Source organism: Myxine glutinosa, chromosome 1 (assembly GCF_964187855.1).
Source record: "Myxine glutinosa chromosome 1, kmMyxGlut1.1, whole genome shotgun sequence".
Taxonomy (NCBI): Eukaryota; Metazoa; Chordata; class Myxini; order Myxiniformes; family Myxinidae; genus Myxine; species Myxine glutinosa.
Window position 1 is genome coordinate 333,924,746 of NC_136261.1, and position 21,206 is coordinate 333,945,951.

At 42.7% G+C, this 21,206-nt stretch overlaps 1 protein-coding gene across 1 annotated transcript in view; it reads right to left on the minus strand.

Moving 5' to 3' along the window:
* The window catches only part of SBF1 (SET binding factor 1), a gene marked incomplete in the record, with an annotated part of 417,110 nt that overhangs the window by 395,195 nt on the left and 709 nt on the right, over positions 1–21,206 (minus strand).

The following is a 21,206-nucleotide window of genomic DNA, read 5'->3' on the forward strand; positions in this document are numbered from 1 at the left end:
CGATGAACGCACTCAAAACCGTTGACCAAGATAGTAATTGCCTTGTAATACGAAGGATCATTATTTTGTTGAAGGCAATCTTGCATATTAATAGTTTTCAAGTTCAAGTTCAAGTTGGCAAGATGAGGCTTGGACATCTTCTGAGGAAAAAAAAAATGCAACACATTACAAGTCAGAGGAAGATTGATTAAGCCAGCACCACATGGAGGTTATAAGTGCAGGAAGAAAAGTTTTCTTTTCTCGATACTTTTGAAAGATTTTCTAATCTAAATCACTTGAAGAATACACCTCCCAATTTTGCTCATGAGTATTGCCAAAAATTTCCTGCCAACAATGTCCAACCCACATGAAGCAACAATGACTTAACCATACACAAAAGTTATTGCATTTGTTTACCATAATCACCATATGGGAATCTTGCATATCCCCCCCCCCCCCCCCCCTTTCCCACGCCTCCTCCCCCCAAGCCCTCTCCCTCCCACACATCTCCCTGCTCTCAAATGTTGTTTGTGTGCCTCCGCGTCTCTCCCCAGCTTGTCTTCCGCTCCCTCTTTTTATATATTTTGTTTGTCTGTTTGATTTGTTTGTGAAATAAATGTCAGCTCTTTCACGAGCCTCGATTCAGTATACAAAAAAAAAAAAAAAAAAAAAAAAAAAAAAATGAAAATAATCTTCACTCTTGTTCAACATAAGGTAGGTCCAAATGGTCAGTCATTTATAGCCGCTTCAATGATGCTGGAAGATGCTCTGGCAGTCACATTAGAATGTGGAGACATGTTTCTACTGCCAACTGTTCATTCATTTCGTATGCAGCCAGTGGCTGCTGGTCACATCATTGCTGGGAGCGCGGTTGTGCCGCTGATGCAGTGCCCCATTTACAGACTTGGCATTTAATATGGAATTTTTTTTTTTTTCTTGACTTGGGTTTACTTTCTTGACTCAGTATATCAATCTGGTGAGATTCTTTTACACTTTTGTGATTTATTTGTTAAAAGAACCATGTCACTGATTGTCTGTCGCAGCAAGAATTCAACAACAGGATTATATCACAGGTGGCGTGGCAAAATGTACGGACAGGTGCATTTGATGATTGGCTTCACAGTCGGGTATACAAGGGTTGTTGCGTTCTGTATTAGTGAAAAACAACTGCTGCAAGTCTCCAAAAGTTATTGCCGCTTCCTCTGGAGATGGTCCGTCAACTCGACAATGCTGTTTGTCATTGACTGCTGGCTTTACGAAATTACGGCATGAAACAGCGTGCTATTGCTCGGCAGTATGGCATCACTCAAGGTCAGGTGTCAAAGATCCTGAAACGAAATGCTCAGAGGGGTGTCCCTACTCCAATACCGAGGCCAGGACGTCCCCGCAGAACCACATGGAGGGATGATCGCCAGCTGCACCGGTTAGTCCGCAATGGCCGTACCAAGTCAGCTAATGGGCTTAGGGCTGAGTGGCAGCAACTGACAAATGTGCCTGTATCCAGAAGGCTAGTCAACCAACGACTGGTTCAAGCAGGCTATCGTGCCAGGCATCCCCTGAGAAAGCCACGCCTGACCAGACAACACCGCCAGCGCCGATTGCAGTGGGCCAGAGAGCACCGTCAATGGCAGCCAGCACACTGGAATCACATGATCTTCAGTGACGAGTCTAGATTTCTGGGCTATCGTCAAGATGGCCGCGTCCGAGTGCGCAGACAAGTGCGTGAAGCCTACAACAAAGATTGTATAGTGCCAAGAGTCCAAGCTGGAGGTGGTGGGGTGACCGTTTGGGCTGCTTTTCATGCAGGGGGCAAAACTGACCTGGTTGTTCTGAATGGAAACCTGAACCAGTTCAAGTACAGGGCCATTCTGGAAGAAACATTGCTTCCATTTGCTCATGCAGCCTTTCGAAGAAACTTTGTCTTCCAAGATGACAATGCACGGCCTCATCGTGCTCGCATGATCCAACACTTTCTTGCTGACCGTGGTGTAGAGCGCATATGGAGTGGCCTGCCATGTCCCCGGATATGAATCCGATAGAGAACTTGTGGGCAGAATTAACACGTCAAATCGACCACTTGGACCAGCAGCCGACCTCTGTGCGTGAATTGCAGCAGGCTATTGTCACTGCATGGCAAGCGATTCCTGTCCAAACTTTGGCAAATCTCGTGAACAGCATGCCTCAACGTGTACGTGCTCTCCTGAATGCTCGTGGGGGTTACACAAAGTACTGAACTGTAATTTTACTGTCCATAATCCCAGTCGTAATTTAACTTTTGTTTTTGTTTAAAAAAATTTGGGCTAATGTGCAAAATAAAGAGATACTTCTGGAAAACGTACAGAAGTTTAACACAGTACTGTCCATGAATTGAGTTCGATATCAGTTTACATCACTTTCAAGGATCAATTTATTTGTTTCGAAATGTCAAATGTGGTTTTTGTTTCTTTTAAAGGTCACATTAACAAAATCTAGAATAATTTCAACATAATTCCAATGAACTTTTGGTTCTAAGACATCTTGAAAAGTAAGTTCACCCCGACAAAAAAATATTCCATATTAAATGCCAAGTCTGTACAATAAGCTGATACTCATTCTGCAGAAGAATGGCAGGCTGAATCAACCCATTTTGTGTTATTTAACGACATGACAGTGGCTCAGACTCAAGACCCCTGAGATCTTAAGCCAGCCACATTAACTGTTGAGCCAACACCAGGCTTATTAATGGAGTAAAGGGGAGGGTGGTTCAAAAATTTCAACATATTTACACATGTAAAAATACAGCATCTAACCTTGCCATCACATTTCAAACAAGAAAGAGCAATCAGAGATTGCAGACCCTCACCAGATGTTTTAGTGCTTTTTAAGGCTTGTGTGTTAAAACAAATATGGCGGGCGAACTACATGTGACCAATGACGTAATCATGTTTTTTTCTCCCCCAATTGATCCCTAGATGATGCTCAAGAAATTTAATCTTCATCGGATGAAGTTTTGTACTTGTCGAATTATGACGTCATAATGGAGGCACCTATGACATCATTAACATTTTATTCCCCATGGAGAGTTCTTTTCAATGAGCCATGTATCGTTTTTCTATGCAACGCTTTCTGATGTGTATATATATATATATATATATATATATATATATATATATAAAGGTGCAAAGTTTTTCGTTTTTTCCACAATGTGGCCTGTACCACATGATCTATGATGTCATAATTATCTTTTTTTTTTATTCTACAGGTGGAGTTTCACATATGGTGAAAAATTCCTGTCAATTGGACCAACTGTTGCAGAGAAAATCATATTTATTCTGTGCGGACAAACAGGCAAACAAACAGACAGACTCAAATGCAACACCCTCTCCTCTGGTGAGGGTAACAAGAGCAACACTTACAAATGGAGCCTAACCAGTGGACATAGATTAGAGTAGATCTGAGAACCAAAAGGACTCATTCAATAGCTGACAGCAACATTACAATAACTTCTCATGCCTTTGGGAATGTGTGAAGCTAATGTCACACAATAAATTCGCACCTTAATATATACAGGGTTCTCATTACGTATTTGAACAAACAGCTAATTTAAAAATGTAAAAGACTAACTTTTATCACCAAGTGCAATGAGGCATAGCCAATGTGGCTAAGGGTTTGGGGGCCAACTCATCCCCCAGAGGCCAGAAGCTATACTTTCTGCAGTTTTTGGATACAAAAAAACAAGATGTCATGCGGAGCACGATACTTGCAAAATCCACCACCCACCGCCAAGAAAAAAATTCCATTGATACAGCAAATTGTCCATTTCATCAAGATTAAAATTGACAATCTTGATCAAAGCTCGGGTCAACAGGAAGAAAAGTGACAATTTTTCAGATGAAAAATGATGATTTTGTAAGGTTGACCTTGAGTTGACCTTTGACCTTTTGACCTCACAAATATTTAGTTTCCCTATTTAGTGACAATGTGCAAATGCTGTTCAATTTTCAAGGCAATCGGATAAAAATTGAGGATTTTAAAAACTTGGCCAATGTTGACCTCAAAAATAGTTGGTGGTTGAATTCAGTGACCATATATGCAAATCCTCTTAGAATTTCAAGTCAATCAAATGAAAATTGGTGATTTTAGAAATTCGGCCTATGTTGACCTTTTGGCCATGTTCACCTAAAATATAATTTGTGGTTGAATTCAGTGACCAGATATGCACGTTCTCTTCAAATTTCAAGTCAATCGGATGAAAATTGAGGATTTTAGAAATTTGGCCTATGTTGACCTTTTGGCCTATGTTGACCTCAAATATACTTGGTGGTTGAATTCAGTGACCAGATATGCAAGTCCTCTTAAAATTTCAAGTCAATCGGATGAAAAGAGGATTTTAGAAATTTGGCAAAGTTGGTGACCTTTGGCCTGTTGACCTTTTGACCCCAAAAACAATAGGCTTCTCAATTTGGACGACCTATACAGCTTGGTGAAGTTTCGTGACGATCGGTTTTGAATTGTGACCTGTAGGCCGGTGACAAACAGACAGACAGACAGAACCACAAACGCAACCGACCAATATACTTGAAAAATCTTGGATTTTGCAAGTAACAAGATCCAAATGCAGAGAAACCAGCACAGACATAAAAAGTACGTGAGGATATTATTGGGTTCTATTATTGGGTTCGGTGTCAGTCGTTAGCTTTGCCACCATTTGTAGTGTAGTTTATAGGATTTTTGAATATGCATTACGGACATCTATTCGGGGCGAGGGGTAACAGCCCTGACCGAAATAGTGAATGGAGTGGGGAAAGTATAATTACCGTTTCGTGTTCCCCCACATCTGGAAACAGGTGAGACCAGATAAGTGCATACAACGAGCTGGGGATGGCAGGATGGCCTATAGCGCCGCACACTCTCCGCTAAGCTGTTGAGCCTAGGACTGAATCCTGAACCAGCTGCAAACTGTCATCCCGGTGTTTCACAAGCAGGTGATCAATCAATGCGTGTGCCGCCCCTCGGATATACGTTATACAGGCATCCCGTCTGCCAGCATGCGTTTGTGGACTTTAAAGATCCCATGGTCTAGTTTGGCAGCTGTTAGGTTCAACCTCATTTTGGCAGCTTAAGTTTTTTGGTGGATTTTGCTTCCATGACCACCAATTTGAAAAATAAGTTTACTGGACTTCTGTCAGCATTGGGGAATTCGAGATAATTAGCATAAAGCAAAATGGTCTCCAAAATATCAGATTTCTTCCTGAATAAATATCCAATTAGTCTAAGTTTTGTCAGGCTGCTAAATATTGCATATTTCACTCGGGTCTTCACTACAGACAATTTTGAGGTCACATAATCGATGTATCGGTTGTATCACGTGGCTAACTTGCATAAATTCAAGACTTACAACGTGGCTAATTAATAAGCGACTTCAAAGGCTGAAGATGGTCTAGTGCAGATCATGGCAGACAATTTTGATGCAGATATAGCATCTCATAATGGAAAATCGCCAACCCATTCTTCATCAGTTCTCATGACTCAACCAGATGTTAAAACATAACAAGAACAGGGCATACCACGTCTTAAGAAGACAGAGATGACAAAGGAAATAGATTACGAGCTTGATATTGTCAGATACAATGGCCCCAAGAAGCCAGATATGCCAACTCAGTTTCCGAAGAAGCAAGTTCCTCCGCTGATGTTAAAGTAGCCCATGCGGTTGTGTCATAGCAGAGAGCAAGTGAGAGTAGCCTTACTTTCCTGACAGATGTCTTAGAGTGATGACTGCCCTGAGTTCAATGGGTGCAATACACATTTGTCATGAGCAAGCGAAATCTCCTGAGCCTAAAACTAAAGTAGTCCAAGTTTATCTACCACCGATTGGCATGCCACCAGCACATCCTGACACTATCATGACCGCCAAGAGCAAAGCACAGAAATTAACTCAAGAAACTGGACGAGATTTCACACTGTTCACAGCTGATCAACCACTGTACAGGGTTGCAAGTAGAAGTCCAGTGGGTACATCCAGATCTATTCTCACATCTGATTCGCAGATTAGGTGGAATGCATATGCTAATGAGTTTTATTGGTGCTGTTGGAACATTGATGGCACGGTCTGGCCGAGCACAGGCCAGATTTTGGAGTTGGTATTTGGAGGTGTGGGCAAAATGCCAACTCGAAAGAAGTTTCCAATGAATATGAGAACTATGTTTGAGGTGGCTGAGTGTTACGGTTTCATCACTTCCATTGTTGTGGTTCTCATCCACTGCAAACATTTTTGGTTGCATGTAGTATTATTGTTATCGTTTAAGTGAAATAGAGATTACTGTTTTCAAAAGGTAAAAAAAGTTAGTGTTTTAAAAGAAACCGGACACCGGATCGGGAACCAGATGAAGAAGAGGAAGAAGAAGAGGAAAAGGAGGCGGAGCGAGTGAGGTCGGAGAAGGAGCCGAGCTGCATTGAGGTTTTGAGCAAACGCTGGTGAACGGTGGGTCACTAGCAAACTTTGGGGTTTCCTGGGAAAGGGATTCCTGCGACAGAGTTGTTATCGCTGTGAAAGATAAACCTGCGTGACAGGTTTTGCGGTTGATTCCGAAGAGAATCATTGGAGTGCCTTTACGTCTCGAGAACGGACCGTTGGCCATTTTGCCTCGCGCTGGATTTTCGCATCGCTCCAGGTTTTTCACCTCGCTTCAACCATTTCAACGGATCCAGCCGTTAGCCTGGTGTGTGCGTGTAACGTGGATTTTGAGTGGGAAATTGCGGTTCGCCAATTGGGAGCCGTTGAACGTCCATACCCGAAGGTGTGATTTCCCAGCCGCCTCTTGAGGACACTTTTGCCTATCTTTGGCAGTGTGACTGTCAGCCGAGCGGGATTCTGGTCTCGATAAAACATCGTTCAGACGATTACTGGAGCGTGGATCGACTTTGGTTTGAAGCTGGGACAGAGACATTGGGAATGTTATTTTCGCTCACTTGGAGCACAGTGAGTTATATTGTACGAAACTGATGGTACCATCATAGGAATAATATATAGTGGTTGTACAATTGATTAATATTGTTATTGTACTGTTATTCTTGTGTGACCTTAATACAATACTTGTTTGTTGGTAACAATAGTTGTGGTTTCACCATTGATCTTTGACACACAGAATAACACATCTTTCTGCCGTGACTCCTCTCGGGGCTCGGAGGTACACCGTGACCAGGGTTTGGGGAGGAGCACGTAACACTGAGCAGCTACTCGGATGTTGTCAGGCAAGGCCAGCTAAAGCGCCATGGTAATCTCTCGACTGTGCTGGAAGACCTGGAATCTCGAAGTCGCACTGCAAAGATGTCGGTTGATGTCTTCATTAAACCAGTACTTATAATGATGCCGTATGTAAGGGCAGAACGAGAAGGTGATTGGCCTGTTCACCTGTACAGGCAGTTAAACTCACAATGCCTTACTTCTTTGCATCCAGGCACATTCATTATGCAAGATTGGAATGCTAAGGACTTCGTCGGCAGAGGCATAATAAATATACAAAATTTATATATTATTTTATTACTAACTAGCCGAAAGCACCGGCGTTGCCCGGGTTCTTTTTGAATGAATTTACTACAATAATTCAGCTTCTACTCGCGGCCGTAGAAGATTCACTACTATAATTCAGCTCAGCTTTTAATTGCGAAACGGGCCCAGCCCAGCCGAGGTGGGCCTCGACCGGCCTCACCACCTAGCCTATAACCTTCCCGGGGCCTGTCCCGACATTTTTTGTTTTAGAGGTTTCCTCCTATCTTTCACCGTTCAGGAGATTAGCGCGTGCAGACAAACAAACAAACAAACAAACAAACAAAAACTTTCTTTTATATATATATATACATATATAAAAGATATTTATTCTTTTAATAGTGCACATCAATGTTGTCAGGTTATTACAGTCAATATATGTACTACTGTGTTCAAAAAGTATCCGACCTTTATTTTTCGTGCGTAAAAAAAAAGAAGCTAGGGAGGCGTTGATTGGTGCACGTATGTAGGCGATCCTAATGCGCACGCGTGAATTTTTTCCCACCTGCAGAAGCTGTCATTCGACGGCAGACCGCAGATGAGTGAGGACATGTAAGTGAGCGCCGTCGGATTTTCGTTTTTGACAAAATGACGGAAAAACTTGAACAACGCTACTGCATCAAATTTTGTGTAAAGCTAGGCGATTCCCAAGTGGAAACGATCCGCAAGATTCAACACCGTTCATTCCATTATGAAGGAGGATTTGGGCTTCAGGAGAATCTCAGCGAAGTTCGTACCAAAGCTGCTAACGATTGAGCAGAAGCAACTCCGTTTGGAGATCGCACAGGACATGCTGGAGACTGTGAACAGCGATCCCAGCTTCCTCAACACAGTGATCACTGGCGATGAGTCCTGGGTTTATGGGTACGACCCAGAAACCAAGTTGCAGTTTTGATACAAGTTTGATGAAACACAAAATTTGATGTAGTATCGTTGTTCAAGTTTTTCCGTCATTTTGTCAAAAACGAAAATCCGACGGCGCTCGCTTCCATGTCCTCACTCATCGGCGGTCTGCCGTCGAATGACAGCTTCTGCAGGTGGGAAAAAATTCACGCGTGCGCATTAGGATCGCCTACATACGTGCACCAATCAACGCCTCCCTAGCTTCTTTTTTTGTACGCATGAAAAATAAAGGTCGGATACTTTTTGAACACACTACGTACATCATTCTTATTTCTAGAGGTAGCGGTCCACTCCTGGAAATGCCTCGTCCACCCTGGAATTAGCGCTTCTGGTCCACAGATCCTCATCGACACAATTCTTTATGTGCCCCACTCTGCGCGGAATTGCTAATGCACAATCCGCTCAGGAATCTATCCTTTGGGCAAACCAAGGTATTACTGTACTATATTTTGCTAATTGAGGCACCGGAGATTAAAAGTACTTCAAAAAGAGTAAGCTATACAAGTTTAGATAAGCCGTACAAACGAGGATTCACTCACGTCATGTCATTTTCATCATCATACACATCACCCAAACAAGAAAATTGCAATCACATCTTATGATTGGAGCACCGAGGCACCATAAACACTTTTAACTTTGTAGCAGTGTCAATCGGAATGCTTTTATTACCTCCATCACAGAAGGTGGATGGAGGTTATGTTTTCACCCCTGTCGATTTGTTTGTCTGCCTGTCTGTCTGTCTGTCTGTCTATGAACAGGATATCTCAAAAGGTTGTGGATGGATTCAGACGAAATTTGGCAGAGAGGTTGGGTGTGTGAGACAAGTAAGAATTGGTTGAATTTTGGTAAAGATCCAGATCCAGGTAGTAGAATCTTTTAAGTGATTCTTCACCATTGAGTGATAGGGCTAAAACAGATATATAGCAGGATATCTCAAAAGGTTATGGATGGATTTGGACGAAGCTTGGAGGCCAGGTTGGGTGTTTGACAAGGACTAATCGATTCTATTTTGGTGAAGATCTGTATCTAGATAGAAGAATTTAAGTGATTCTTCACCATTGAGAGATAGGGCCAAAAACTATATATAGCAGAATGTCTCAAACATTTATGGATGAGTAATGACAAAACATGGGAAATGAGTTGGTTAGGTGACAAGAACAAGCCGATTAAATTTTGGTTCAGGTCTGGATCCAGATATGACCCATCAGTGGGATAGAAAACAAACTGTTCACCTGGCAGAGGTATGCTCTCCGAGAGCTGTTCTAGTTACGAGTGTTTCACAAAACTGAACTAAAGTTTCACAAACCAAATGAAACAAAAATGTTATCTACAAAGTACATTGGAGATAAAGTGTTATCCATTATGATGACAATGATCGTACTGGCAGTTATCATAAAGACCGTCTTAGCACCTCATTATTTTATCAAATCGCATCACACACCAAATATATCACGACAAAATAAATATGCTGGAAATAGTTCATTATATAATACAACATAGCCCATTTAATCATTATCATTTGGTCTAGGATACGCTGCAAGGTCCGAGGGAAATGTTCTAAATGTTAAAACAATAAACAATTTGCTGTGGCCGAAGATGCACATAAAATCTGTGCATTCTTCACTTGTTGCGGTGAAATTGGACTATTTTGTTCCAATTTCAAGATTGAAAAAAACAAACCTGCTGCGTCGTCACGATATATATAGATTACGTTGTATCTGAGAATGAAAGATCAATATTACACAGGATTTATGTGCATAGTCACAACTATAGTCTCTCCTGTCCCTCCGGGAAGAGGCAAAGTTAATTAATGAGCAGGAAGCAAGCCCACAATCTCTTTAATGGTGAAAGATGCTGATGGTTCCACTGAAAAAAAAAAAAATCAATCACCAGAAACAATAAATAGTGCCAATGTACATTTCAAAAAAGTGCTTTTTGCATTTACAACAAGAAAAAGAGCAATCAGAGATTGCAAACCCTCGCCAGGATGTATTTTCAGTGGTTTTTAAGGCTTTTGTGTTAAAACAAATATGGCGACCGAACCAGGTGACCGATGACATCATTATTATTTTTTTCTCCACCAGTTTATGCCGAAATGGCGCTCAATAAATTTAATCTTGATTGGATGAAGTTTTGTACTTGTCGAATTATGACATCATAATGGAGGCACCGATGACATCATTACAACAACACAACAACATGCATTTTAAGGCCATTTTCCCTGCTAGAGCGGGGGTTAGCCTTGCGGTCCCCATGACAATCTTCTCCATTTTGCCCTATTTTCTGCATCTCTCCTTGTTAACCCCCTTGCCCGCATTTCTTCTCCCACCATCTTTAGCCAAGTCTTTCTCGGTCTTCCCCGTCCCCTACTTCCTTCTACATTCATTTCCATCACTCTTCTCAACCAGTCACTTTCATCCTTCCTCAACACACGACAAAACCATCTCAACCTGTTCCTCTTCACAGCATCAATCACAGGCTCTATTCCCATCATCTTTCGCAATTCATCATTTGTCTTCCTCTCTCACAACGATACTCCACACATCCACCGAACCATTCGCATTTCCACCCTTTCCAGCCTTCGTTGCTGCTCTACGTTCATTACCCATGTCTCGCTCCCATAAATCATAACACTTCTCACACATGCAGCATACACCTTTCCCTTCAGCTTCAACGACACTCCCCTCCTCATCAGCATGCCACTCAGTTCCCGAAACTTCTTCCATGCACATCTCACTCTAGCAACCGTTGCCGAGTCTGATCCACCTTCTCCATTCAGCATGTCTAAAGAGGTAGCAAAATGTTTTCACACCTTCCAGCTTCACGCCGTCTCCAAGATCCAACTCAACATTTCCTCCATCTGCAGCTCCCTCTGTGCACACCTTACATTTGAATGTAGCTGCCACACTGGTTAATGACCCTCTCAGACCACTACATTTTTGATGAACCCACTCAGCGCACATTGTACATTGAATGGAGTTCACTCCGACACCCTTCCTGCACACAGTACAGGGCCACTTCCCAGTTCTTTCCACCTCACCACATGCTTTACCACTTGCCATCACCTTCGTCTTTCCGATATTCACCTTCAGGCCTTTTGTCTCCATACATTCCTTCCACTTGTTCATCTTCTCCTTCAGTCCATCATCCATCTCTGATCACTGTTCTGATCAACCATTCCTCCACTCCTAACTTCCTCAATGCCCATGTCAATACTTTGCGTGGAACCCTATCGAATGCTTTCTCCAGATCAACAAACCCAAGAAACAACTTCTTCCTCTTCTCCATGTACTTCTCCTGCAACTGCCAGACAATAAAGAGCACGTCTGTCGTTCCTCTTCCTGGCATAAATCCAAACTGCATTTCGTCGATCTTCACTTTCTTCCTTATCCTCCTCTCCAACACCCTTTCCAATACCTTAATTCCATGCTCCAATAACTGTATCGCTCGGTAAGAGCCACACTCCAGAGGGTCACCTTTCCCCTTGTATAGAGGGACGAGGGTACTCAGTTCCCAATCCACTGGAATGTGGCCTTCTTTCACCACCAGATTACAGATCTCTGTCATTCTCTTCACACCAACTTCCTGCTGCCTTCAACATATCTCCCACAACTCCCGTCGGCCCTCCCGCTTTTCTACTCTTCATTGCTTTTATCGCTTCCTCAACTTCCTTCTCAGTTAACTTCTCTACCGGTCCTAAAACTGGGTTACTCTCTATGTTGCCATCCCATTCATTCTCTGTATTCAACAGCATTTCCATATATCTTTTCCATCTTCCTTTAATTCCATCTGGGTCCACAACGATTTGTCCCACTTCATCCTTCAAGCAACTCACCCCCATCACATCACACCTCTCTTTCGCTATCTGCTTTGCAATCCTGAATACAGCTCTCTGACCCTCTTCCGAATCCAAGCGTTCTCCGAACATTTTCCTACATGCCTCCTGCGCCTTTGCTACCTCTTTCTTTGCAGCCTTCTTGGCTGCCTTATAACTTTCATTCTCTGCTGTTTCTGCTCCCGTACCCTTCGCCTTCTGCCACTCCTTGAACTTCTTCCTCTTCTCGTCAATCCTCTTTACAACTTCATCATCCCACCACCATGTTTCCGAGTGCCTCGGTGGTCCTTTTGTCCATCCACATACCTCACCAACGGCTCCCAACAGACTAGCTTTCATTGACATCCAACCACTTTCAAGCTCAACCACATCATCCTCTACCCGACTCAGCCTCTCTTTTAATGCCTCCCTTACTGTCACCTCTTTCAAACTCTACACCTTCATTCTTGGTTGGTACTTCACACGCCGAGCTCTCCTCGCACCTTTCACCCTTATGTCACAGACAACCAAGTGGTGCTGTGAAACAGCCTCCTCCCCCAGGATCACCTTTGTGCCCTGGAGGTGCCCCCTATCTCGCCTACGCACCGTCAGGTAGTCAACGGTTGTCGTCGACCCACCTGACGTGTATGTAACAAGCTTATTATCCTCTTTCTGGAACCGAGTATTACAAATCAACAAATCAGCTCCATCAGCAAACTCCAAAATCCTTTCACCTTCTCCATTTCTCACACCATATCCGTAACCCCCATGAACTCCCTCAAAACCATCCATACTCCTTCACACATGTCCATTTAGGTCTCCTCCTACCACAACAACTTCCTCATCTTTCACGTTTTCCATCAGCTTCTCTATCACACACCAGAACTTGTCCTTCTCTTCATCGCTCCGACCAACCTGCGGAGCATATCCCGGGATGACGTTCACCAAGAGCTTTCCAATCATCATTTTCACCATCATCAACCTATCACTCACTCTCGTCACACTCGCCACACTGTCTACAAACTCCTCAGAAAACAGGACACCAACACCATTCACACCCTCCAGGCACCCTTGCCACACAAACTTGTATTTCTGTCCCTGCCTACCCTTCACCATTCTCACACCACTTCCCTTCCATCTCGTCTCTTGCACACAACATATGTCCACTCTTCACACAGCACAGGAAAGAGAACTCCAGGAAAGGTTAGAAGATAAAAAAGCAGAGGAAAGGAGAGCTGCAAGAGAGCTCGAGGAAAGGTTAGAAGAGAGAAAAGCAGAGGAGAGAAAAGCCGAAAGGGAGTTAAGGGAACGGGACTCGGTGCTTCAGCAGGAAATTAAACTCAAGGAGCTGGATTTAATGAAAGAACGGGGAGAGGTACTATCCATGCTGACTGGTTCGACACCTAGTCAGAACACCTGGGATGTTGGCGACAAATTTGACAAGTTATTTGTAGGTGGACTGAACTTCAAAACAAAGGAAGAAGTTCTGACCTCTGTTTTATTTCAAACTTAGACCAAGTGTTATCCCTGTGAGAATTATGACGTCATAATTATGGCACCAATGACGTCATCATTAACAATACTTATTCCCCATGTGGAGTTCTTTCCAATGAGCCATGTTTCAGGTTTTTCCATGGAACGGTTTCGGATGACATCATCAACATATTTTATTCCCCATGGAGTGCTTTTTACAATTAGCCATGTCAATTTTTTTTCTATTCAGAGCTTTCCAAGATATACAGGTGCAAAGTTTTTCGATTTTTCCAAGATGGCCGCCGAACCACGTGACCTATGACATTATCATTTTAAAAATTCTACAGGTGGAGTTGCACCTATGGTGAAAATTTCCTGTCAATCGGACCAACGGTTGCAGAGAAAATCATATTTATTCTGTGCAGACAAACGGACTCAAGTGAAATACCCTCTCCTCTGGCGAGGGTAAAAATGGATTCCATTTCATGGTATCAATGGCCTCTAAACGGTGGTTTTTAATGGAAAAGAACCATATCTTTGTGCATTTGCAATGGGAAAAACTATTCTCGTATCTGCATGCAAAATCCTCCACTGCATCCTTGGATGGTATATTTTGCCTTCGGGGTGACACAAACGTGAGGAATAATAAAATTACAAATGCCAGGTGGGACAAATGGGGAAACCGGATCCATCGGATAAGACACTTTAACCAAATTCATCTTGACAACATGATGTCCATGTATGCCCACCAACAAAGGAAGTACGCACACATGCCAGTGTGTATATGGACAGAAAAACACCACTTGGTAATAACACGAGGTTTTTTTCTGACATTTTTGATAACTATTTTCGGCAATCTCATCTGTATTGCAACGATTCTTCAATGTAAAAAAAAAAAAAAAGGTTTCCCCAACCCAAGCCAACTCTTCTGTTTTTTTTTAGGGTATTTTTTTCCCTTTCATCCAATATGGCAGACAGACCACGTGAGCGATGACATCATAAATTTATATTCCTTACTATAATTGTTGCGTAGATCATGCTCAAGAAATTTCAAACTTAGACTAAGTATTATCCCTGTCGAATTATGACGTCATCATTAACAATACTTATTCCCCATGTGGCGTTCTTTACATTGAGCCATGTTTCAGGTTTTTCCATGGAACAGTTTCGGAGATAGAGTTGCAACGTTTTTCGGTTTTTCCAAGATGGCACCTGTACCACGTGACCTATGACGTCATAATGGTCATTAAAATATTCTACAGGACGCACTCCTTTGGTGAGCATTTGGTGCCCATCAGACCAACAATTGCACAGAAAAGAAAATTCATACTGATTGGATGAAGCGTTATACTTGTCGAATGATGACATCATAACAAAGGCACCGATGACCAGCATATCTTATTCCCGATGGGGAGTATTTGACAATGAGCCTTGTTTCAATTTTTTCCATTGAGCGGTTTCAGAGATAGAGGTGCAACGTTTTTCCAAGATGGCGTCCGTACAACATAACCTATGACGTCATAATTATGAATAAAACATTATACAGGAGGAAGCGCTCCCATGGTGAAAGTTCATGTCAATCGGACCAACGGTTGCCGAGAAAATGTAATTTTTAAAATGCAGACACGCACGTACGCCACACGTACGGACGCAGCCGATCCCCTAACCCTGATTTTCGCTTCACGAGCGCAGGGTAACAAAGTAGGGCCACTTTTAAAGTCAAATTTCACTTTGAATTTTTTTGTGTTTAGTGCCAGCAATTAAGATAGATATCGAGATATTAACAGCGACCCTCGTCCGAAGCAACTGCGAGCGTAGCATTGGCTGTGCTTCGAGTAGAGACTGCATACCATGTGTATAGAATTAGTGTAATTTATTTATTTGTTTCCATCTTTTGTAATTACGCTGTCGGACCTAAGGTTTGCAGAGAATCTCACACATAAGATCAGATAATATGGTGAATATTTCATTAGTAATTGGATCTAATCTTGTTTTTCTTTAATTCACTTCATTGCATATTTTTCTGCATGTCAGATTCAGTTTTCCATTTCAAGTCACAAATTTTGTGAAATCCATCCGTTTTCCGTGAGAGCGGAAAAATCACTGACTTTAAATAAATACACAGCATCTACCACAATGAGGCAGCCAGCCTTTCAAAATCAAAATATCTTGAAGTGCCACTGCTTTCTCATTTAATTATTTATTTATTATTTATTTATTTACTTTCATCAACATCTGAAAACATTCTTTTCTTTTTTTAATACAAGGTCTAAGGTCGAAATAGAGCTGTCACTTACACAGGTATGGACATACTGATGAGACAACCACAGTCCCTGAGCTTGGGGGGATACTCTCGGTATCCCCCTCAAGCTGCAGCTCAACAAGATGAGTGGTTGCCATCACTTCCCAGGATACTCTGGGTATCAGCAACATCACAATTGCACCGCTTTTCTCACCGCACTCAGCAGGGCATTTCCACTGGAGTAATTCCCTCCTCCCGATGGATGCCCACCAATGGGGATTGTCTGTTCTCTAAACTTTTAAATGCTGAACAGCAAGCAAGGAAGCAGAACGTACCTTTTTGTTTTTGTCTTTGGTACGACTCATCTTGAGTTTGAACTGCCGACCTACCAGACTCAGAGCGGATGCTCCAACCATGACATCACAGAGTCTGGATAAACAGATCTCAAACACACCGCTATACCCATTAGCTTTCAGCAATATGGATTCCTAAGAGTGCTTGTTCAATTAGACGCGACAAACCACTTTTGCATCAAATGCAGTACGGCGGAAGCTACAGCAGCATCCGGGTCAGCTAGAAAGTGCTGACATTGCATTGTCACGTCCGAGCTGCAGCTTGCATCGTCATTGATGCTTACCCAACGCATTGTCCAAGCCCGAGTAGCAACTACGAACAAATACTAAATAACAGTAGCTCGAGGTACTATACCAACAAGTTGCTGAATAATTGAATATGCCCTTTAGCATCACATCTACTTGCATCACTTACATCACTTACATCACTTACATATGTCAAAAAAAAAACTAGAGGTTCCAGGGAACCTGAACTCAACTGGTCTATATCAATATGGTTAGAATATGCATAATAGAACCACAAACGATATAGTTTATATGTGCTAAAAAATATATGACAAAAATTGATTTTTCAATATGGCCGCCCTGCCACGCCCATTTTTGGGCGAGCAACGCCCAAATGCAATACCAAACTAGTTTATGTCTTAAAGATGCTGCATAACATGTTTCATCAAATTTAATCAATATTTGTGACTTTTAGAGCGTAGACGTCGAATTGTTTACAGACGACAGAGAGACAGACGACGGACACTGGGTTTCGACAAAAACTCAGCTGGACATAGTCCAGTTGAGTTTAAAAAGACCATGATAATTAAGAATAAAATAAAAAAACACAACGCCCACAGGTTACCCAGAGCATCATCAGCCTCATAATGGGCCTCAAATTCTTCTGAGTGAAGTATCCTGTGGAATATTTTAAAGATTTCTTCCAGTTTATGAAGGTGGAAATTTCATGCAATTCTTTTTATTTAGCTGCACAGTTTGAAAACACAAGCAAAAAGCCCTCGGCCCACACAATTAAACAACGCCTCCAGACTGCGAGAAGCAAAGCAATGCAAATGTGCGGCTATTAACGAGTGTTCTGAAAGAACAAAGTCACATCAACACCCTGGGCGAGCAGCATCTGTAAATGACTTCACAATATTTTCATCAATGACATCATATGGTATATAAAAGTAGAGAAAAGACACTCGGTAACTCATGCATTTCAGCATGGATGAAAGACTCCAATTCCGCAATTAGTTTCCCATTTATGTCAGCTAAAGCCGTGGCTGCATCATGACTCAGTCATGTCATGCATCATGTTATGTATAACTTCATTAAGACTGGAATTTCTGGTCATAATTACAGATTTCCAAACCAGACGTTGACGCATCATGCCAAAGAGAGAATGCTTCTAATATCCACACAAGCTAATAATCCTCTTCTTCCCTCAATCCCCTCATTGGTGGGCAAGTGAGGGGTCGAGCCGGCTTGTTGTCCTCCTCGAAGCCTATCTGTCAGTTGCCACACACAGGTTTACTTGAAGTGTGTCGTCCTTGATTAAGTCCATTCACCTTGTCCTTGGTCTTCCTCTTCATCTTCATCTTCTACCTTTGCCAGTCAGATACATGATCCATCTCACCAGGTTTCTCCTTGTACATCCTCAGAATACACATAACCACCTCAGCCTCGACTCCTGTACCTTCTCTATGATGTTTCTCACTTTCAGTTCCTGCCTGATCTCGGCATTTATTATTTCTTCCAAATAAGCCTATAATGTATAAAGTCCTGCCTCCTTCATATCGCTCCTCATAGCTTAGTCTACTATCCACGGACTCTATCTCATCACTCTGCGCTGAACCTCCTCTACGGCAACGATGTCCTTCCTCAGAAGTGGCGACAAAAACTGGAGGCAATCAATTTAATTTCAATCACAAAAAGCATACATCTCGATGTTAATGTAACATTATTACAAATAGCAACGGTACCCACCCTACAGGCGGGGCTTCAATTGGGAGGCGCAAATGAAAAGGCAAAATATCGAAAATTGAAGATAGATAGAAGTGGCGTGACGAATCTGCACAACGGAAGCGGCCGCTCCACGTCTTTCTCAGTCGCGCGTTCATGTGTGAAGAGTGCGCGCCAAATCTGTAACACGGAAGCGGCCGCTTTCTCAGTCGCTTTGCACACGCTGCAGTGTTTCTTCGGAGCCGCACGTTTATATAGGAAGAGTTCGTCAGGAGTCGATCTACTCTCTCCTGGTACGTAGAATTTCAACAAAAGCCACATCACTGTTCACATCGGAAAATATTATTCCATCGTTTTTGGAAAAACTGGAAAATTGGTAAACTTGGAAAAATTGGGAAAACAATATACGATATAGCCTATTTTACTCCCAGGGGTCCCAGGAATACCCACCCAAAATATCGTTGCGATCGGTTGAGCCCTTTTTGCGGTACCTTCGAACGGACGGACATTTGGTGAATTATAGTAAGATTTCACATGCAAGGGGAATGTGTTTATTTCGTAATGATGTAATAATAAAGAACACCCTAACATGTGAAAGTGCTCAGCCAGACAAGTGGTTTGTTGGCAAGGATGCACCCGGATGGTTGACAACCTGCCAGATTTCTTCCGCTTTTACTTCTTGATGGTCTTTTCCATTGAAACCTCAATGCAAGGTCAAACATATACTCATCAACTACACTTTCTCAAAAGTACTACAACTCTGTCCCCATTTACATGCACATGAAAATGGCTGGGGAAGAGTAGTGGGGGGGGGGGGGGGAGGCGGGGTAGGAGGGGGAGGGGGGCATGGCTTCAGCAATAGCTTTCAGTATGACATCATTTATAGTGTCCTACCTTGTCTAGCTTCTGCTGCTCTCTCTCAACCCAATTAAAGGTTCAGGCACTATGGGACGAGATGGGCACCGTGGGACAATATGGGCACCGTGGTACGAGACAAATAAAACCACGACCCAAGGACAGCAAGCAGGGCAGACCAATAGTCAGGGCAGACCCTGACTATTGCAAATATTTACATCAATGAAAGTACTGCAGGGTAATTGTAGTTTGTAAACAGGAGGGGAAAGGGGAAAAGGGAAAAGCTACATTACACCAGTGTATCTTTGCTTTGCCCTGCCCATCAGCCCCCATCACCAATACATAAATGAAGACCATTGCACCAATCAGCACATATTGCCTCGAAATTTCCTAACCCATCTTTACTTAGAAGCTTTATGTTGTGAAAGGACAGGTACTGCAAACCGCTGACACGTGGAAGAATCAAACAGCAAGAACCTCAAAAGGAATCACCGATCCAAGGGGAAGGCACTCCACAAGCTACCAACCACGGAGCAAACACCAGTGGTGGTGTATACGAATTTAAAGCAGTTCACAAACAGCAAACAGACCCCACCTTCGGGCAGACAAAACACAAATCAAAACCCCTATTAAAGATAGGACCAGAGCACTCCCTGGCCACCAACACTGGGCACACAAAGACGAGCACTGTCCGTCGACATGCTGCTTCTGGACAAAAAGCATCCCCCAAGTATGAACTTGGCATTACCAGTGAGAGCTTTGCACACAGCTGCCCTTTTACACCGAAAGCTACCCATAAATTACTTTAAAATTTTCACCCTACTGGAAACAAGCGCAGCATTAATACGGTGAGAAAGGAAAAAGTTGGCATCGGAGATTAAACTTCAATATCCAAGTAAACTAGAAGGGCACTCCGTGGAGGGCAAACCTCCGCCAGGCTGAACAGTTTTTGTTTTGTATACCAATGAGAGTGAAGTTTTGTATACCAAATGAACGTAGAGCAGCAGCGAAGGCTGGAAAGGGTGGAAATGCGAATGGTTCGACGGATGTGCGGAGTATCGTTGAGAGAGAGGAAGACAAATGATGAATTGCGAAAGATGATGGGAATATTGCCTGTGATTGATGCTGTGAAGAGGAACAGGTTGAGATGGTTTGGTCATGTGTTGAGGAAGGATGAAAGTGACTGGTTGAGAAGAGTGATGGAGGTTAATGTAGAAGGAAGTAGAGGACGGGGAAGACCGAGAAAGACTTGGCTAAAGATGGTGGAAGAAGAAATGCGGGCAAGGGGGTTAACAAGGAGAGATGCAGAAAATAGGGCAAAATGGAGAAGATTGTCATGGGGACCGCAAGGCTAACCCCCGCTCTAGCAGGGAAAATGGCCTTAAAATGCATGTTGTTGTTGTATACCAATGAGAGTCCGGATCTGGATTCGGACCTGAACCAAAATCGAATCGATTCCTCCTTGTCACACACATAACCTGTCCACCAGGTTTTGTCCAAATCCATCCATAATGCTTTGAGATATTGTGATATATGTCGGTTTTAGCCCCATCACTCAATGGTGAAAAATCACTTGAAAATTAAATAACTCTAGTATTCGAATCCATATACGGATCATCACCAAAATTGAACTGATTAGTCCTCTTCACACACACAACCGGTCCACAAGGTTTTGTCCAAATCCGTCCACAACATTTTGAGATATCCCGCTATGTATCGTTTTTGGCCCTATCTCCCAATGGTGAAGAATCACTTTAAAAATTTTCTAGCCGGATCCGGATCTTCACCAAAATCTAATCATTTCGTCCTTGTCACATACGCTACATCTCCGCCACATTTCGTCCGAATCCTTCCACAACTTTTTGAGATATCCTGCTATGTATCGTTTTTGGCCCGATCTCCCAATGGTGAAGAATCACTTGAAACATTCTACTAGCCGGATCCGGATCTTCACCAAAATCTAATCATTTCGTCCTCGTCACATACGCTACATCTTTGCCACATTTCGTCCGAATCCGTCCACTTTTTGAGATATCTTGTTCACAGACAGACAGGGGTGACAACATATCCTCCATGCACCTTCGTTGGCGGAGGTAATAAATAAATAAATAA